General features: G+C 41.2%; 1 long non-coding RNA gene across 3 annotated transcripts; it reads right to left on the reverse strand.

Moving 5' to 3' along the window:
• Nucleotides 1-1,717: 1,717 nt before the first annotated feature.
• Nucleotides 1,718-21,581, reverse strand: LOC147911207 (uncharacterized). Of its 3 annotated transcripts, XR_015551410.1 has the most exons (10): nucleotides 21,082-21,581; nucleotides 19,743-19,850; nucleotides 15,896-15,985; nucleotides 13,105-13,226; nucleotides 12,248-12,298; nucleotides 8,240-8,378; nucleotides 7,269-7,481; nucleotides 5,197-5,374; nucleotides 3,215-3,333; nucleotides 1,718-2,482 (listed from the first exon to the last, which is right to left on the reverse strand). It is a non-coding gene; the product is annotated as an uncharacterized LOC147911207 (long non-coding RNA). The 3 variants fall into 3 exon arrangements; XR_015551409.1 differs by lacking the exon at nucleotides 21,082-21,581 and having other exon boundaries at nucleotides 19,743-19,876; XR_015551408.1 differs by lacking the exons at nucleotides 15,896-15,985; nucleotides 19,743-19,850; nucleotides 21,082-21,581 and adding an exon at nucleotides 13,607-13,879.
• Nucleotide 21,582: the final 1 nt, after the last annotated feature.

The following is a 21,582-nucleotide window of genomic DNA, read 5'->3' on the forward strand; positions in this document are numbered from 1 at the left end:
ACTGATGAGGAAACTAATGTTGAAGAAGGTTAAGTAATTTGGCCAAGGTAACACAGAATGTAAGGAGTGGATTCAACCTAGCCCCATCTTCACTGTACCACCCGGCCCACTCTGCCTTCACATGGCATTCAGGTTCCGAAGAGTGTGGCCCCAAACTGCCTCTCCAATCTAGTACACATTTTCCCATCTTTTATTTTGTTATATATAAATCACAGTTGTTTGTCCAATCTAATTTCATGATTTCAAAAACATAACATCATAGAAAACCAACCAGCAGCAGTTGCTAAGCTGAAATACACATACTTTACAACCTAGCAATTCTACTCCTAGGTAAATACCAAGAGAAACATGCACATATGTTCATCAAAGACAGGTACAGTACTCAGAGCAGCACTACTCACACGAGTCAAAAACAAAAACATGGGCATAACCCAAATATCTATCTACAACAGAAGGGACAGATATTTCTACAAGGAAAATATAAATAGCAATGAGAACAAACCGTAGCCATACACACGTATGAATCTCACAAACATAATGCTGTGTGAAAGAAGCCGGGCACGAAAAAGTATATGCTCTATGATTCCATTTATATGAAGTTCAGAAACAGGCAAAACTTATCTGTCCCACTGGAAGCTGGGACAGAGGTCATCTGCCCCCAGGTGGAGGGGAGCAGATATGACTGAAGAGAGATGACGCCTCAGCACAAATCAAGGTGGTTGCACCAAACTATATTAGAGTCATCGTAGTCTTCACAGGCATGACCTCACGCTGGAAAAAAAAAAAAAAGCCAGTTTTACTAAAGAACATTCTTTTTTTGTTGTGAGGAAGATCAGCCGCGGGCTAACATCCGTGCCCATCTTCCTCTACTTTATATGGGATGCTGCCACAGCATGGCTCGACAAGCAGTGCGTCGGTGCGTGCCAGGATCCAAACTGGCGAACCCCGGGCCGCCGCAGCGGAGCGCGCTCACTTAACCGCTTGCGCCCGGGGCCGGCCCCTAAACAATGTTCTTGATGGAGCAGTAATATTATTTTTTTTTAAAGTTTTATTTATTTTTCCCCCAAAGCCCCAGTAGATAGCTGTATGTCATAGTTGCACATCCTTCTAGTTGCTGTATGTGGGACGCGGCCTCAGCATGGCCGGAGAAGCGGTGCCTCAGTGCGCGCCCGGGATCCGAACCCGGGCCGCCAGCAGCGGAGCACGCGCACTTAACCGCTATGCTACGGGGCCGGCCCGTATGTTATTAACTTTATTAAATCTTGACCTTGAATATACCTCTTTTTAATATTTTGATATAATACGTAGTATGTGATGAAATGGGAAGTAGGCGGGAAGCACTTCTGTTACGCACTGAAGGACAATGGCTGTCTTGAGGAGAAGCACTTGTGTGACAATCTGAGCTGACCTAGCCACTCTTGATAGAACGTCATTTTTACTTGAAAGAACAACTGACAAACTGAGGTTATTCAGTTTTGGGTATTTGGCACACATTTTCTCAAAAATTACCTCCAAGAGCCTATCACTTCAAGGAAAACAACTGACAGTATTTGTTGACAACGACAAAATTCAAGCTCTCAGCCAAAATTATGGAAAACTTACACTTGATACAAAGAGCTTGACAGCTTTCCACTATGTGAGACTTTTCTGATAGGTCGGGGGTAGTGTTAAGCACTGTATGGTATTTTGTTTTGTTTTGTTTTCGTATAATGTGTCAACACTTGGAAGATCTGCAGAACTCAATGAGCAGAGGTCTAGAATAGTAAATCCTTAGAGACGGAACAGTGGTTGCTTGGGGCTGGGTCAAGTGATGGAGCAGGAATGGGGAGAGATGCTAATGTGCTCGGGGTTTCATTTTGCGGTGTTGAAAATGTTCTAAAATTAGACTGTAGTGATGGTTATAAAACTGTAAATATACTAAAAACTACTGCACTGTGTACTTTAAGTGGGTGAATCGTATGGTATGTGACATATATCTCAAAAAAGTTATAAAATAAAAACTCTACCCCTGTAATAACGTTGTAACATCTGGAGTTTATTTTAAAAAAAACAGGTTGTCAACCCAAAGGCCATGGTTTGCTGACCCCTGTTTTATTGTACAATGTACCATCATCTTTGAGTTTATCATTCTAGAACATCTCTGGTGTCCAGTATTTCAAAGTCTATCTTTAATCTACTATTTTTTTATTCTCCCAACATGCCCTCCTTTTATCTGTGCATCAAAAAAATGTTCTTTAAAGTGAGAATTGCCTCTATTAGTAAAACAAGCTTACTTCTAACCAACACTCCACAATCAACACACACCACAGCAACAATAAAAGATATCAGCTGAGGCTACAGTCATCTGAAGACTTGATTGAGGCTGCAGGATCTGCTTCTAAAATCACTCATGTGGCTGTTGGCACGAGGCCTCGGTTCTTCACCTCAAGGATTTCTCCATCTGTTGCCTGAGTTTCCTCATGACATGTCAGCTGACTTCCTCCTGAGCAAGAAATCCAAGAGAGAGCAAGGAAGACACCTCAGTGCCTTTTCTGACCCAGTTTCTGAAATGTACAACATCACTTTCACTTTCTTCTATTTGTTAGGAGTGAGTAGTCAAGTTTTGCCCACACTCAAGGAGAGGGGAACTAGGCTCCACGTTTTGAAGGGAAGAATATCAAAGAATTTGTGGACATATCTTAAAACCACCATAGCCACCTTGGCAGTATACAAACAGGCTCTCATCTCCTCTGTGGGAAGGCAGAGAAACTGGGGACCAGGCCCAAGACTCAATAGTCAGAACAGCCAAACTCCAAAGAAGGATAAATTCCCAACAAAGGTAGGTCTGCTGTACCAAGGTCAGGGCCCGGTTGGGAAAAAGATGGATGGAGTTATCTAGATTGATGTCCCTGAAGATCCTGAATCCCCAGATTCCCCTGAACCCTCTGAGCCTCCAAAGGTAGCCCACTCCTTTCCATTATGCACTAACCTCCTGTCTCCCACTTGCTTGGAGATGATGCAGAGGCTGCTTCCCCACAAGACAATGTTCACCCACCTCCATCTCAGTGGGGTGTGGATATTCAGGATCTGCCCTTCCTGGCCACCAGGACTTTAATCCCTACAACTGTGATTTAATCTCAAAATTAGGATTAAGTCACAACATAACCCAGCTGCTGACACATTGAGGCTGACAAGGGAGCAAAGGGACTATGCCCCAGGGAGCTACAAAACCTACCCAGCATGGACCAGCATAAGTCAGGAGAGCGTGTGTGAGACTGGAGTCTAGGGTGCTTGATCAAGAGGACTGGAACATAAGTTGAATAAGGGAGAGTTGATCCATTTGCAAGCTCTTTCCTAGGATCCAGGATTCAACACTTACTCATCAAGAAAATGAATAGGCAAGCTACAGATTGGGGAAAATATTCTCAACACATGTATCTGACAAAAGACTTGTGTCAAGAATATATAAAGAACTTCTACAACTCAATAATAAACAGACAATCCAACTTTTTTAAAAGGACAAAAAACTTGAGTAGACAGTGAACAAAGAAGAAATGGCCAGTGAACACATGGAAAAGTTCTCAACATCATAAGTCATCAGTAAAATGCAAATTAACCCCATGAGATACTTCCACACACCCATTAGGATGGTTAAAATGAAAAAGACCGACAACACCAAGTGTTGGTGAAGATGAGAAACAACTGGAACTCTCATATTTTGGTGTGTAAAATGGTACAATCACTTTAAAAAACTGTTAGGCAGTTTCTTAACTGAAACCCAGCAATTCCACTCCTAGGTATACATCCAAGAGCAACAAAAATTTAGGTCCACAAAAAGCCTTGTACAAGAATGCTTGTAGGAGTTTCATTCACAATAGTGCCAAAATTGAAAACAGCTCAGGCGTCCATCAATAGAAGAGATAAACTGTGGTATGGTCATATAACAGAAAACTACTTTGCAATAAAATGGATTGAATTATTAATAATCATAATTTGCCTTTTTATTCCTATATCACATAGTGATTAAATCTCAACCTCTTTGAATCCATTCCCTCATCCATAAAATGCAGCACCTTCCTTGCTCACTCTACAGGACTGTCATGAGGATCAAATTGGTTAAAGTTGGTGAAAGCTCTTGAACTATGTGCTTCACCTTGGAAATATGGTACAGTGGTATAGTCCTAGTTCTAGAATGCTTTAGACTTGCAGTCAAGGAGTTGTTATTTGTGCACTTATCTTACAGTCACATGTCATCATGCCTTGAGGGCAGTAACTTTTACAATTGGCTTTCTTTCACTGGTATTTTGCCTTATTTAAAAAAATATGTTCCCAACAATTTATCACAAATGGTCAAGCAGATTGCACACTAAACACCCAAATACCCACCACCCACATTCTACAATTGATAACATTTTGCTATATTGCTTTCATCACTTATTTATGCAGATATCCTTCCATCAATCACTGCATGATGGGTCAGTTTATTTTTTATGGTATTTCCTTCTCATCTCCCTTCTTGACCACATCCTTGATGCTTACCTCTTTGAAGCGTTTCTTTGGCAACCCTGCCTGAAAGTAAGATTTCCAATCTCTGGGAAATATAGTCATTTTACACTGATTATGTCTGCCATGTATGGTTACTATTTCATGTACTTACATCTTATTTCTCCACATCAGTGGTTCTGAACCAGGGGTGATTTGTACCCGCCAGGGGACATTTGGTAATATCTGGTGATATTTTGGTTTGTCATGATGTCAGGGTGAGGTTCTGGCATCTGGCTACCAGGTTTGCTGCTAATCATTTTATAATAGACAAGGCAGTCCCCACAACAATGAATGAACCAGCCCCAAATATCAATATTGCCAAAGTCAAGAAACCATGCACTAGATAAGTTATAAGTCCTCCAGCTTAGCAGCTGAAGGACAAGTGCCCATTGAAATACAAACCTGGAAAATACCCAAAAAGAATGTTAAATATGTGGTTAGACTGAGAGTGACCAGTCGCAATCTTTCCACCCATGATTTCATTATTCTAGGACACAAGTTACTTTATTCAATAACACTCTGTGGAAACTTCATGACTCCTGGCCTGTGTAGGTTCTGAAAGGGTCTTATTTTCATTGTGGTCCATGAATTTTTTTTGCAGAGACAACCCATTTTGAAACACATTCATCCAAGCAGATGCCTTGTGAGGAAGAGTGACTGGTGTGGGCTTACCCATAAACTGTGTCTCTACCCTCCGTTTCCGCTCTGTGGTTTGTTTCTGAGCTGCACCGTATGCTGCTGATTGAACATGCTGAAGACGCAGAGTTAGCACCACAGCCGTTTCTTCTTTGTTTCCGGCAGTTCCATAGGCAGTAACGTTTGCGAGGAGATCAAAAGAATTAGCTATCCCCTGCCATAAAATATAGAAAATGTCACTAAGGAAAATGGAAAGAGATGCCTGAAATTGAATATTCTGTGCCCAAGACCTTTCTCTAGAGATTTGGAACTAAAGAAACACCTTCCTTGGGGATGCTTGTCTTCCTACATATCGAGATGATAGGTGCATTGCAACAGAATGCTTGGGAAATCAACGCAATTGTTCAAACCTAGTAGGAAGTAACTGTTCTCCTGTTATCGGGTCGCTTCTCGAAAAACTATGGATGAATACAGCTCTGCCTTCCTGTCCCACATTCTGTCCTTTCTGTCATTATTTTTCATGTATGTGTTGCTTTTCTTGTTCACGGTCTCCCTGTTCTGCTGTCTGCTATTCTCTTACCGTAAATATTCATTGTTAACCAATTGAGTAAAACAACAACTATATTAAAAAATAGTAAAATGAATGGAGTTAATCAATATGGTAAAAGAATGTGGTGAAATATCAGTGACTTCATGTATTGGGCCAGAAAAGAACATCTGTTTTCACCTGTTTACCTACTGAATTAAGCCAAATACATATAAGTCTGTGGGCTTCTAGATGGAGGAACTTTTAGGGGGTGGGTGGAAGGAGAGAGAAGCATAGTATCCTCAGTGCAGACTCACAGGCCCTCTTTTGGAAATAGTTTTAACTATTAAAATCTCTCCGAACCTCCCGTTCTCCTAGTGATTTGGATACTTATTCTGTATGTGCTCCCTTTTCCTTCGAAAATGAACTAGGATTCCAGTGATCTGGCCTGCTAGCCAGATGATTGAGAGGAAATGCTGGGAGCCATTTGTGATGGTTCTCATCCACCCTTGTATATTAGAATCATTTGACAAGTTAAACTATATAGACAATAGGGCTCTAACCTCAGAGATTCTGATTCATCAGAGACCCAGGTATAAGTACATTTTGTACAGCCTTCCAAGTGTTTCTAATGTATGGTCAAGTTTGAGAATCACCAAGCATGAAAAGATATTAAAATATTAGAAAGGATTTCAAACCTTTAAAGAGAGTGTTTCATTCCCATTTCCACACCTATTTGAGAGCCTCACTAAGTCAGAGCAAATCCATTTATTGTTATTCTGATAATTTGTGAAAGTCAGCTAGTAAAACACACACTAGAATGGCGATGTGGACATTTTCTTTATACCACAGAGATCTGGGCTTCATAGAAATATGTGTATTTAACTTGGGCAGACAAGACTTTGAGTGGCTGATAGTTCATGTGACCATGATGTTGACTTAAAGCTAATTATGCATTTATAGATGGTTAGTACAATTTGCCAGTAGTTTTCTCAGGACAAGTCAATATGTAAAAATCAAAATCGGTTATAAGAGATTTAGTATCTGAATTGACCACTTGAGGGATATTTTCTGACATTCAACACATTTAGTATTAAAGAAAGGCATGCCAACTGAGATTCAGAAAAAAAGGAAATTTTTTAATGCCATGACCTATGAGTTATTAAAAGATATAAAGCTGCATTAATTAAAAATGTTGTTCCTGTTAGGGAAATAAGAAAATAGGTGAAACGAAGAGAGCAGAGAGTGTAAGAACTAAATTCATGTGTGTGGGATGCCCAGCTCCAGGGCTGCAATAGGGCTAACGGTCACTTCCCCACCCAATTCACAAAAAAATTGCAAAATAGTACACAGAATTTCTATACACACCTCACCATGTTTTAGTTATCACATTGCATTTTGAAAAGTAGCATTTTAAATTAGCAGGTATCTAACGAATAAATAGAGCTGGTACATTTAGCTTCGTATTTGGAAAAATATCTACCACACAACATACTGAAAAATGTTGCGAGAGTCTTAAGTATATTCTATGTCTGCCCCTTCTCATGCCCAGTCCACAAGATGATGATGGTATGAAACTCACCTGGACTTCACAGTCTCTGGAAAATTTATTTTTGCCAAGTTGAGAAGAATTAGGGTTGATTTCTAAGAATGAAAAATAGAAGAGAAGCTGGAGAGAGTTACTTCCTCAAGGTCAGGAACTATTTGACCTTACAAGACGAAAAAACGTCTCCCCATTTTTCTTCTCACATTCCTGTAACATCAAGTATCTAAACGTGAGACAGGATCAAGTTTTCTAAAAAAAAAAAAAAAATGTTTTGGAGACCCAGGGAAACAGAGTAGCATTAATGAAGAATGTTTACCTTCAAATGTTCCTGAATATTTCTCTCAAACTCCTTATACCATCTCTATAGACTATTCCCTATACTAGCCACGGTCCCTGTTTTATTATATAAAACAGTGTAACCTACCACCAGCATTGGTGGACAATAATTCTTGACATGATTTTTATGGCGTGTCCCCTGCCACCTTTTTTGACTACTGTTGTAGGTTGGGCTAAGGCAGTGGTTCTCAAACTCTGGTGTGCATCAGCACCGCCTGGAGGGCTTGTTCAAACATGCTGCTGGGTCCCATCCCCACAGATTTCAATTCAGTAGGTCTGGCTGGGGCCTGAAAATTTGCATTCCTGACAAATTCCCAAACATTCCACTCTCCTGGCTGACACGGATGCTTCTGCTTCTGAAGCAAAGACAACTCTTACCCAACTTCATTAGTCTCTTCTCCTACCTGAAAGTGAAAATATCCAGTTATCAACTTGCACTCATTTCCTGACAGGACCATTTACAGAAGAAACCCTTGCTTCCTTAGCTTTCCTCAAAGCCACCTGGCATAAGGCCAGACCCTTCAATAAGCCCGTTCTAGCATCTTCTTACTGAGACACCGAAGCTTCCCAATGGGAGGTGCACTTTGCTGCAGCACATTAATAAACCTAACACTTTGGACGTCATATGCATTCCTGGTGGTCCGCAGGCACTGGGCTTTATCAATACTTACCCGTGCGTTCTTCCTCTTCATGTGTGAAGTTTGACTTTCCCTTACTTGGAGCCAAACCAGGTTGAGGGGTACGAAGGTAGCTTCCAATTGGATAGGTCCAATAATTTTGGGGTGGTCAGTCAGTGGCATTCATCCTCATCTGTGGAATGGAGCAAACAGTTCATAATCAAACCAGCTGAATGTATACGCTCCACCTATCCATTGGCAGTGGTGCCCAAGACGTTTCTGTGGACTGACAGCATCAGAAATATTTAGAGATAACTGTTGAAAATATAAATCCCAAAGTAAATCTCAGACCCAGTAAAACGAATTTCAGAGAAGTTGGGACTCAGAATCTGATGTTTTCAGAAAAACGCTGGGTGATTTCATTCAGCATACAGTTTTGGGAGCCACTGATAAGGACAGCTGGACTGAAGAGATAAGAGATTTTCCTAAGATATTAAGAGCTTAAAAAGTATCTGAGTGTATGTTCTTTGGGAGAATTCTTAGCAGTAACAGCCTGCTGTGCACAGAGGCAATAATTCTCCAGTATCATAGAGATAATCAAAATGGGAATAGAAGACTAACCTGTTCATACAATGTCCACATCTAGGACAGGGACTGGATAAATGGGAAAAGTCAACTGTTATGCTGTTACGATTCCCATTTGTTTCCTGGGTTTTAATTTGATAATGTGCACAGGCTTCTCTATCTGCTTAGTAAAGTTTCCAACTATGGATGGCCTTGGGCTTTGATTGAAAACCCTGGTCTATTAGGCTGTTATTGCAGAATGAGTTAAGACTCTAAGGTGTGGACTACTTTCAACATTCACTGTTATTTTTTTAAAGCAACCAATAAAAGAGAAAAATCAATTGTAGGCCTGGTGTCACATTTCGGTTCTATGACCTGTTTTCTTCCTGGCATCTTTGCTCACTTCGGTAGGTTTTCTCTAGAATTTCACGTCATATTCTAAGGAACTGGTTCAATTTTGCAACAGCAACTAGGCTGTTACTCTATTTGGACTTACCGTTGCAATCTTCTGTGCCATTTGTAAAATTCTCCCTTCCAGGACATGATATAAATCCTGTGTCAGTGGTAGATTCATAACCCTTTGTGATGTTATTGCACGTTGCATTTGGGGGACAAGTAGTGGAGACATTTTCACAATCACAACAACCGTTAGAGTGGAGGAGAGGATAGAAACTCTGTTTAGACCCTGGGCTGCCTCAAGTCAACTTGAGTCTTGGTTACTTGAATCCTTTTATGTGCTGAGTGTGACACTCGGCAAGTGGTACTCACTTTGTAAACATTTGTTCAATGGATGATCAATGAACATGATTGGTGATGCCAGCTTATGTTATTAGAAAAAAAAATTTTCTTTCAGCAGGGACTCAAACTCTTTTGGAAAACATTGGAGCAATCCTCTTGAACTGTCCTACTCAAGGTGTGGTCTCTGGACCAGCAGCATCAGCATCATCCGGGAGCTTGTTAAAAATGCAAATTTCCTGGCTCCACCTCAGCCCTACTGAATCTAAGTCTGGGTCCTGGGCTAGGAATCATTTTGAACAAGCTCCCCAGGGGATGACGATGTTGCTCAGGCTTGAGAACCTCTGCATCTCAGCTGCTTCTAGAATAAAAGAGTTCTCTGATGAAAACCCTAAGAATTTTTAATAAGACTTGATTTAGAATTTCTTGACCTTTATTTCATTCTTTTACATCAACTCAGTGAGGTGTCATGAGTCACCCTGTCACTATTTAAAGCCATGGTTTTCCATCAGCCAAAATTTCCAGGTTCATATTGGAATTCTTAAACCTCAGATTGTTTTCAACACCAGTTCTATTTCTAGTTCTTCCTTCTTTATCACCTCACCAAACCTATTACTCATTTTCTCTCTCCTCATGAAGCTTTCTCTCTAATCCCCTCCATCTCCTCTCCTTTTCCCAAGATCCAAGTCCCTTTCATATCTTCTTATCCATTGTCCTATCTCACACCCTTTCTCCATGATGTCTGGAAGCAGATGGCTATGATTCAGGGGGAAGATTTATTTGTATAAGATTTAATTTTTAAATTACTTTTAATTTCATTAGTTGTGATATTGAAACTTTTGTATTTAATCCAAATGAGATAAAATTATAAAGAAAGAGATTCATCCTCTAACATATGATAAAGTAAATAAAAATTTTTAAAAATGTGTGCCAAAACATGCATCTAAATTGTTCACCTGGGAGATTATGTACTCATTTGAATAAAATCACTCCATATAATATCTTTTAATTCTTTTCTCTTCCTTTTATTTTCCTTTTTATTTTTCTGGTCTTCTTCCTTTTTTCCTCCCTCTTCACACCTATACATTTTGTCCTTGGACTTTATTACTGAGAAAGACATGAAAATTCACCTCATTTTCACTTTTTCTTCCAAATAGTATTTTTGAAAAGAAATAAAAGACATACCATCTTCAACTGAACAAGAAACACCACTTTGAATACCATTTTGTATGATTTCTGACATTTCACTTTGACCAACCACCTGGGGAAAGGATGAAATGATCTGAATCCATTGAGCCCCTATGTAAGCCCTGAGTCCTGAACTCACTAATGCATTGCTTCTGCAGGCCTCTGAAGAAGTGTTCTTCATTGCTGGTGTGCAATAGAGAAGTCATCTTATTTCCAACATTATCATCAGTGTTTGAGTCGGAGGAAATAGGAACAATAGTTATTGTGCACTTATTCTGGCGAGTACTGAAATAGGCAGTTTACTGGAGTTATCTTACTTAAACATTGAAGCAGGCCTCTTCATACAGTAACTCTTAAAGCCATTTTAGTGACCAGGAAAATGAGGTTCAAAGAAGGGAAGTCACTTGCCCCTGGTCTCCCAGCTGGTAGATTGCAGGACGGATAGAGTCTGGCATACTAGGGAAAAACCTTCATGGAGGCTATTACAGCACCATGTGTCAATGTGCACGCGCATGATTGTGGACACACAACAGCAGTTGTAATGGGGTCTCATTTTAGGTTTCCCCAGGAGAAACTACTGATGGATAATTCTGGTCTTTAGATTCCATGTAATTTTCAAATCATGTACAAATATTTTGCACCCTCTTATCTTCCTTAACAGCTATAAATCCATATCCTTTCTGAATCTAAATCAGCTTCCATTTTAGCGAGTAATGGAATACTCAAATGCAAATATTGTAGATTTACTTTCCAATGAAAACCTATACATGCTCATTTGATTAAGGTGTTATTTTTAGGGAAAAAAAGAAGTATATTCAAGTAGACAAAAGAGCCATATATATTCTGCAAAATATTGCAAAAATGTTACCTATTGTAGCTGCCCCTCTATGGCCGCAGGAAGTGAGGAAACAGTGAGATTCCTCTCTTCTGGTTACAAAGAGTGAGTATCAGAAGCATTTGAAGGTTCATGATTTTTACATAATGGAAACAATGGACAAAATGCCATTTTGCATTATTTTGTAATAAAGTTATTTATTAATAAAGGAGTGAAGCAATCTGCCTTATCTCATTTTGCCATGAAGAATCTAGTTAAAGGAAGCTTTGATTAAAATAATGCCTATCACTACTAAGCATTTATCACACATAAGGCATCCCACAAAATGTCATTCAGATGTTCTATTTATTTTATTGCATTTCCTCAAAATAGCCATAGCATGTAAATATTATCATTCACATTTCAAGTTGAGGAAGAAGCAACCTAGAGAGGTTCTATGTTCTCCCCAGGTCATCTCTTGGTATCTATGGGAGCAGAGGTTCAAACTCACGATTGTCTACCTGTAGATCAAATAACATTGGCCTCCATTCTCTGTATGATATTCTCTTCATTACTTAAGAAGCTCACTTACCATCTCTATGCCACACTTTCTCCATCGGAAACAGGTTGAGGACAAGGTTTGTCTTTCTTACCTCCAAATGGTTGTAGGATAATATAAAATCACACACAGGGACTGTGTTGAAAATCCAGTGCTGTAGAAATGCAAGAGGTCCTAACCACTTCCTTCACCATCCACAAACCTTGGGTTGAACACTTTTGAATCTCAATGAAAGCAAGAAAGCAGTAGAGTCCTGAGAGAGAACAAAGATAATTTAGGTTAATAGCTGGCATCCACAAATGCATTCTGGGTCTTGGAGTCGGCCTGGGGCTGACCTTTTTTGGCATCCTGCACATTGCAGAGTTCAGTACTGTCTCTTAGTTTCCGCCAAACCAGGTGCAGAAGTTCAATTAGGGAAATACAGTGTGCCACTGGCATAACTCCAAGATTTCCACTCTAGCCAATGGCCTTTCACATTTTTGATCGTGGAGAGACCATTATAAGAGTGGATAATTGGCCCTTGGGAATCAGATTCGATGTTTATTAAGGGACTGTTTCCTAGGAGTTTCGTTTTTTAGAAAATAAAGTATTGCCAAAAAAAAAGCAAAACACAAAAGTTGGACAGAAACTCAAGAGTGAAACAGAGTCAACAATTAGAGGTGTATTCTTATTTAGTTGGGATTGTCACCAATGTCACATTTTAACGACACAGGATTTTAAGGTGCATGTAAGATTAAGTCTGGTGGCTAGTACTTGTGAAGTCTCAATTTTATGATACCATCTTTGCCATTATTATTTCCTTGACCTTTTCCCTCCCCTCACCTTTACCTCGACACAGACACATACACACACACACAACCACCACCACCATCAACAACAGGGGCGCATGGATGACACAGGATGGATAAGGCGATGCTGCAGCTTAGCAGACTAAAAGATGAGATGATAACAGTGATCTGAAGACAACTGTCTTTTAGGTTCAGCAGTTTATCTGCAGGCTTGAACTGCACGTTAGATCATTTTCTCCTTGGAGAGGGAATAAGCTGTTTAAGCCCTTACCCCAGAAAAGCAGCACTCCTCTTGTAGCCAGAGATTTGAGCGCTGTTTCCTGACAAAAGTCAGAGACACACCTGATCCCTTATTTCTCCCACCTGTTTCATAGAATCTTCAGCGATGATGATCTAGTCATGTAAAACAATACACAATTTTCCTTATTACCAAAATTGCATGATCATTTTAGCAGAAAATCAGGTAAGCAAAGAGAAAAAAAAAAGAAAACTGAGTCAACTGTAAGTTCAGCTTTCAAAGATATTCCCTATGAATATTTTGGTGCTTTGTCTTCCAGCCAATTTTCCTCTTATGCAGATAAACATAAAAATTTCATTTCACAACGTTGGTATCCTATAATAGCTAAACTTAGTTTTTGCTCAAAAAATAGACTCCGATTTGATTTTTAATGTCTAGAGTACTTAATTTGAATTTATTTTAATAGCTTTAACCAGCATCCTATCAACAGACACTTAAGAGTTTGGTAAATTTTCAATATTATAAATCAGCTTACATGGAAGTTCTTCTTTGGTTCATCATGAATTAGACAAGGTCCCATTTTTCTCAGACAACAGTGGGGAAGGGCAAGTCGGACCTGATTCCAATCACCTTGTGACGGCCTTTTCCCCAGTTAAGGACTCTTGAATCACAAATATCTCCAAAATTTCCAGCATAATATTTAGAGCTCCGCATACCACTATCTCTGTCTCCTCAAACAGCCCAACATCTTCACCAGCTCCTGTGGCCCCAGAAAAACCACAGTGACACCAGGGACCTCTGCTGCAGCAACCAGTTTTTCTGGAAACCACTCCAACCTGGAAGGAAGAGAATAAATCCCCCTTTTTCTGCCTCTGTTTTATGTTTCCTGTGTGACATGAGCTCTGCCATTTATACTTGTATGACTTTCCAGGGCTGCTGTAACAAAATAGCACAAAGTGGGTGACTTAAAACAAAAGAAATTCAATCTCTCCCAGTTCTGAGGCCTAGAAATCTGATATCAATGTATCAGCAGGCCCTTCCTTGACTCCCCCAGCTTGCGGTGGTGGCCGCTAATCATCCGTGTTCATTGGCTGCAGCTGCAACAGTCCAATCTCTTCCTCTGTCATGAAATGCTGTTTCCTCTCCAACCAGTCATATTGGATTAGAGTCCACACTAATGACCTCATCTTAACTTGATCACATCTGCAAACACCCTCTTTCCAAATAAGGTCACATTCATAGCTTCCAGGGATTAGAACATCAACATATCTTTTGGGAGACACAATTCAACCCATAGCAATAGCCTTGCTCCAAGTCAGGAGAGGTGGGTTTGAGTGTGGGAGGCCATAAGTTTATGAGGTGGTTGCAAAACCTAGAAGACTCTGCCTCAGCCAGAGTCTTGTGTGTGTGTGTAGTTGTGCATCTTGCAATTCCCAAGTCAGTAGCCATGTAAGCCTTTCATTTTTTTATCTTAATATATTTTATTTAACCCAACATCTCCAAAGAATTATCATCTCAACATGTAGTTAATATATAATTATCATTGAGGTATTATACATTCATATTTTTATATAAAAGCTTTGAAACCCATTGTGTATTTTACACTTACAGCACATCTCAATTTGGACTAGCCCCATTTTAAATGCTCAATGGTGACATGCAGCTAGAGTCTACCAGATAGGAAAATATGGTTTAAAAAATAGATTTTATTTCTTATAACGTTTTACAGTTATAGGTTTATCGTTTTAGGTTTACAGAAAAATTAAGTGGAAATTATAGAGAGTTCCTATATATACCCTAATCCCCCCCAACATAGTTTCCCTATTATTAACATCTCATTAGTAATCTATATAACTTATATAACATTATTACTGTAACATTATTAACTACAAATTATTAACTTTAGTGTGGTACATTTGTTATAATTCCTGAACCAGTCCAGATACCTTATAATAAATGAAAGTCCGTAGTTGGAATTAGGGTCACTCTTTGTGTTGTACATTCTACAGGTTTTGACAAATGCATAGTAATATGTATCCGCCATTACAGAACCATATAGAACTATGGTTTCACTGCCCTAAAATCCCCTTTGCTCCAGGGCCATAGAGGTGTGTAAGTGTGACCTTTGTCTTAGTCATAGATGTTTGGGGTGATGGGGAATACAGGGGCTCCTTCCAGCTAGTATCCTCTGCTTTAGGGTGAGGAAAGGGAGGAATTTCTCACAACAGCATTAATAATGGAGGAAACCAATGTTGAGGGTGCAGAAGTGGATCATCACAACATATTGATCCCGGAATTAACATGGTTAAAAGAACTGCAGAAAAGGAAAGGAGGTCAATTTTTATAAAATCAAAATGCAACTTGATTTCTGCATTGATCTTGAGTTACTGATTTGGAATCTTATAAATTCAGCATGACTATTGATTCCCCAGGCAGGGACTCATGGGTTTGTGGTGTTTCTGCACTCATGATTGGTGTGCAGCCATGCATGGGTCACACACAGAATGTTCTGTGGCTGCCCTGGGCCCTGAGCGTGTGAGTCTGTCCCTCCCTATCTTGCACTTTGGAGGCATTGATGCTGGATTGTTCTTGTCTGAGCCCTGAGAGGCATGGGCCCTGTCTGTCACCTTCACCTTACACCTGACATCGCCTCCTCTGATGCAGTTCATTTGCATCACTGCAGAGGTTGTTCATGCAAATGGCTTGTTGACTCAGTCTTGGGACCCAATCTAGCCAAGAGCAGATGGTCCCTGGAACCTTGTTATCAATGGACATGGATGAAATCATAGAGTTTAGGGATACCAAATAAAGGAAATGTGCATACCTCACTAAGACTCTATACACTCGTCCTTGGAGATTACATCCTGTAAGAGATGCATAAACACAGTCTCCTCCTTTCTTCCTTTTCAGGCACCTGAGAATGGCATCAAAGTAGACATGGTTTCATGTCTCCCCATCCCACACAGCCTTACCTGTGGAAATTTGTACAGTTCCAGCAGTGTTCCAATCTGGACAGAAATTGCACATGTTGTTCCAGTAAGGGCTGCTAGAGACTTGCTCTCTCTCCTACAGGTGTAATTTGGGATGTCGTTGCCCAGCCCTGAGAGCCAAGTGAGTGAAGTCTCCAGTGTCCTCTGTTCATAGTGCAGGACATTATAGAGATCAACTCCCAGAGATATGTTGGGTAAAAAATGGTGGTTTCTGTTGATTTCCTCAATGGCAAAAACCAAGGCCACAACATACTTATAGTTCTTGTACTGAAACCTGCTGAGACGGATGGGGCTCCTTAGGGAAAAGACTCAAACCACAATTATCTTCAAATCCAATGTAATCACTTAATTAAGGAAGAATGCCAAGCCAACTCATTCCATCTGTGGCAACAGCTCTCCTGAAGCCTTAGAATTTATAGCTAAATCAAGTAACATCACCTGGGCTCTGGAACATCCTTAGTGAATTCCACACACATGGAGAAAAGTGATTAAGTTTATGAGAAAAGTTTAATGAATGGAAAAGCAGATCACATGCAGAGTGCGTTTTGTAAATGGTTCTTTGGTTCAGGATCCAAAATGCTTGTTCATTTGAACACATCATCAAATGCTTCAGAGAACAGCAATAATATCAACATGAGATTGGAGATAGCCCTGCGGAGGAAGAGTAATTACAACTGGAGGCTCTGGGACAAGCAGAGAAGCACGGCATCTGTGGGTTGAGAATGGTGCAGCAGAAGGCTGGCAATCAAACTGCCTAAACTTCGGCCCCATGAAACTCGTGTATCTGCCACTGTCAACAACCAGGCAGCTAGGAAGAGCTTCAGAGCTCCCATGAAGAAGGAATCACCGTAAGGCAGGAACATCTGGGAGAAGTTTGAAGGAGTTAAAACTGAAAACACTTAGGAGTCTAAGAGACACAGCCTTATACAGTTTAAAAATTGAAAATGTGATTACCAAAACTGACTCAAATATAAAATAAAGAGAGAATATTATACAAATGTGGCCATGTGGTTTCAAGAGAACATTTGAGAAAAAAATTTCAAATATCCACCAGGCCTGGAAGAATTTACATGGGTCGTTGCCTGCACGCCAACTTGGCCAGGAACAAGGTCTCCTGAGCTGGTGTGAATGGAGAGCAGAGGGCGAGAAGAAAAGCATTCAGCCTCTCGTCTTGCAATGAGAACAAGCTCTCCCTCCAGCATCCAGGTGCCTGAAGCTGCGGGGACACATGAGTTGAGCTTGACTTCTGCCCCCAGGAGAGTCACCCCAGACCTTCCCTGACAACACACGTGTTATTATAAATAACATGTCAATACATTTGAACATTTAGATGAAATTCACAAATTGCCAGGAAAATGAAAGTTACCAAAACTGTCTCAAGAAGAAATGAGAGGCCGGCCCTGTGGCTTGGTGGTTAAGTGCGCGCGCTGCGATGCTGGCGGCCCGGGTTCGGATCCCGGGTGCACATCGAGGCACCACTTCTCCGTTCATCCTGAGGCCGAGTCCCACATACAGCAACTAGAAGGATGTGCAGCTACGACACACAACTATCCACTGGGGCTTTGGGGGGAAAAAATAAAATAAATAAAATCTTAAAAAAAAAAAAAAAAAAAAGAAGAAATGAGAAATCTGAATAGTCCCATATCTAAAGAAGAAACTGAATCCATAGTTTAAAACATTCCCACATTTCATTGTGGCCAACACCGCTGCTGGCAAATTCCACCAAACATTCAGGAGAGAAATAATACACATTGAGTCTAGCTCTTCCACAGAACAGGAAAAATGGGAAAAACTTTTTGATTTATTTTATGAGAATAGCTTAACTTTGTTACAAAAATCTTACAAGGTCATTACAGGAAAGGAAATTTACAAGCCTCTTTTTTTCTGGAACTAAAATCATGTATTCCTAAAAAAAATTAACGTTCCAAATCCAGCTTCATATTTGAAGCAGGCCACATCATGACCAAATTTGCTTTAAGCATTGCCATTCAGTGTGCTACTTCCTGAAAAAGGAGAAATAATAATCTGGGTAACTGCGGTTATTATCTATTATATATATCATGTATAATCTACTATAAACAGAACTGGTCATGTTCTGTTTGTTGGCCTGGGTGGTGTTAACACATGTGTACACTTTTTGATAACTTATCAATCTTTACACTTGGGTTTGTGCTCTATTCTGATTGTATGTTATATTTCAACAAATATGTTTATTAAAAAGAGAAAATGAAAGCACAACAACGAATGAAAAACACAACAGTTATCCCATGGAGAAGTGCCCAGAGGACTAACCAGAAAGTTTGGGGAAAACAAACCAAAACAGACCTATCAAGTTAAAATGCAGAGTTATTTAGAGTCAATACAAACCAGAAATTTACCTTATTGAAGGTGAAATTGTAGAGATATACACATGTGCATGTGAGTATTCTATCATGTATACATACATGTATGTGATATACATAGGTACATGCATTATATATATGTATGAGTGTTTGTGGACACACACACACATATGCTTCTCTCTCTATATAGAACTTATAGGGGGTATATATATGTGTGTGTGTGTGTATCTATACATATACATACGGCTGCTCTGGAGAGGGAGGGAGGGACAGATGTTTACTGACCACCTACAAGGTTTCTCAAACTTAATTTTTCCAACATTTGAAATGTCATTTTTTTAAACTTAATATATGTTTCAATAATACATTTGTATTTTAATGTGTTATACAAGTATAATCCCAGCATTTTTAATTTGTTCATTAATGGCAGAATTCTCCAGCTTGTATGCATTCTCTTGATGCTGTGATGTAATAGGCTGGGTGCTCACAGCCTCCCTTTTGTATTCCACAAACCTCAAGTTTGTGGTCTCTCTCTGGCCTGCGGATTTGGACCAAGTTTCTGCACGTGCTCACTAGCTGTTCTCCAAAATTCACTCTAACCACCACTGTTGGGAGCATACACAAGGAAGAACCCCTAGGGTGGAGGTGTGTGTATGTGAGGCACGCAGAGCACTGGGGGTGCCTAAGGGCCAGCTGGGGAGATCCATGTGTGAGGCATACCCCACAAGTCGTGGGAGACTTCTTGATGGAGTGCTCAGTGCAGTTACAGGATCCACATCCTTTAAAGCTCTCTAAGAGTACCTAGCTGCCAATGCCTCCAAACTCTTCAACCCATCCAGACTCATATTTTTGTGCTCCAACAGAGGGCTGGAACTTCTCTTCTTGAAACCTGGACTTCCACAAATGCCCTCTCCTCTGTGTGTCATGATCTAAGACAGTGTTTTCAGGGGTTTCCGTGCAGCAGCTGAAAGGAGCTTGAGCTGGTTCACGGGCCACTGCAGGGTCCAGAGCTGGGACCGAGGTCTGTCTGCCTATTACCAGATGCATGGCTGGGTGAGACTCCCTCTGGGTCCCTTGGCATATGGTGCTGGATCCCACTTCTCCCACAAAGGCACTTTTGTCTATGGATGGATGCCAAAGCATTGTTAGTGCAGGAGTAGAAAAACAGGAGGTGTCTTCTTCCACCATGATGCTGATATCACTCTCCTTTGAATTACAGAGATTCAAATTGACTTAGTTTTTCAGGAGCCTGCTATTTGCCTACAATTCTCTACAACCTCAGACTCTCCCAGACCCACTCTATGAAGGACATAGAAAGAATGTTCTCAGATCTACTTACAAGGGCCAGGCAAATAAAAGCCAACAAATTGGTTCTGGTCATTCTGCTGGGAACAGAGGGCAGTGGACGTCTCATACATTCTGGTTTGGAAGCAAGACTTCTTGTTCTCTGTGGATGAATAAACAACAAGAAAAGAGAGCTTGTGGTAGGTAAATACATGCTCGATTCATCTGAAAAGTTCATTTCCTCCCCTTCAACTTGAAGGTTAGTGTAGGGAGAGAGCACGGGTAGTTTCCACTGTTCACCTTCTCCCTTAATATTCAGAACAGAGAATCAGTTTTATTTTGGGTGGCAATTCAACAAAATAAAGATGAAATTCCTGACCCTTCTTGCAGATAAGAGTGACCAGACCAAATTCAGGCCAATGATGTGTGACAAGAAGTATGGAGTGGGGGTTTGTGGAAGCTGCACAGATGGAGCTGACATAGATGGGAGGGCCAGCATTAGACACATGTGACACCAGCCCACAGGTGTTGTAGGTATTATCTCATATACACCTGACGATGTTCCTAGAAAGCTGTTTTTAGCACCATCCCCATTGTGCAGGTTGGGAGACTGGGGAGATCTTGAGAGGCACAGTGGCTTTTCCAGGACACAGAACTGGTAGGATAAAAGAGGTGTGACTTCAGCTCTGTCTCCTCAAAGCTGGCCACTGGTTCCACTCCCAAGGAGCTGTGGGGAGGGTGGTGATGGATATCTGTGTACAGTGATGGAGATGACATGGGCAAAAAGGGAGAGTAGCCAACAGCCTAGCGGGGGCTTTGGGTGGGTCTGATTGAAGGAAGGGGCCAAGTAATAGAACCTTGAAGAAGTGACCTCACTTCCTTGGTGACAGCCCCCAACAGAACTTAGAACTCTGGTTACCAGGCACCCACACTGTAACCACAGCCTCCTGTCCAGTTCATTTGAGTGGAGACACCCGACACAGCAGGATGTTCTCATGTTGTCCCGTGACTTTCCGAGGCTCTGGCCCCCGGAAAGCCAAGAATGAGAGCATATTAAGTCGCTTTAGACATTGGCTCAGCCCTCACCTCGAATGTCTGTGGCCTTTTGGCAGGAGGAACCATCAGGTAACAGCGTAGCCCAGGGCAGGCCACTCTAGGTCAGGCCACAACTGTGATCCCAAATGGACAGCCCCACATCCCTTGACCCTCATTGTGTGTGTGTGTGTGTGTGTGTATGTGGGAGGTGGAGTTAGAGAAGGTAGTATGAGGAGGAACCACCCTGAGCAGGAGCAGGTAGCTAAATGGTGGAGATCTGGTGGTGTGTCATGTTCACACTGAAGATCTTGGCTGCAGGAGAGGAAGGTGAGTGCTGGGGACCAAGCTCTTCTACCCACATGTGAATCCCAGGCCATCGAGGTGTTCACATTCCTTCCCTGATGGAGACTATGCAGATGCCCCTCTGTGCCTGAACTGTGGTGGGGTTTCCCTCTGTGGCGAAGTCCAGGCAGGCCCCTGAGGCCTCCTGGCCTGACTTCTGGGCACTGTCACTGCAGAGCTGCACCCAAGTGATAGTTGAGGAGCTGGTAGATGGTTTCCAGTTCGCCATCTCCCTGGAGAGGACACAGGTGCACCAGTCCATCAATGAAGAGGGCTGGCCTGAGGTGAGTGTGGGTGCAGAGGGGTCTTCATACCCAGGACTCTGAGATGACCAAGGCACTACTAGAATGCAGACTCAAATCTGAGTCTCCCCTGGAACCCCCCAGGGTTTTCTCATTAGAGTGCTCCACAGTCCCACTCCCAAAGGAATCTGGACCTCCACTCCTTCCCACCAGCTACACAGGAGGGTAGAAAGTCACCTCAATCCTCCCGCTGGTTCACCATGATGTCATTGAGTG

Source organism: Ceratotherium simum, unplaced genomic scaffold (genome assembly GCF_057802395.1).
Source record: "Ceratotherium simum simum isolate JZ-2026a unplaced genomic scaffold, ASM5780239v1 HiC_scaffold_47, whole genome shotgun sequence".
Lineage (NCBI taxonomy): Eukaryota > Metazoa > Chordata > Mammalia > Perissodactyla > Rhinocerotidae > Ceratotherium > Ceratotherium simum.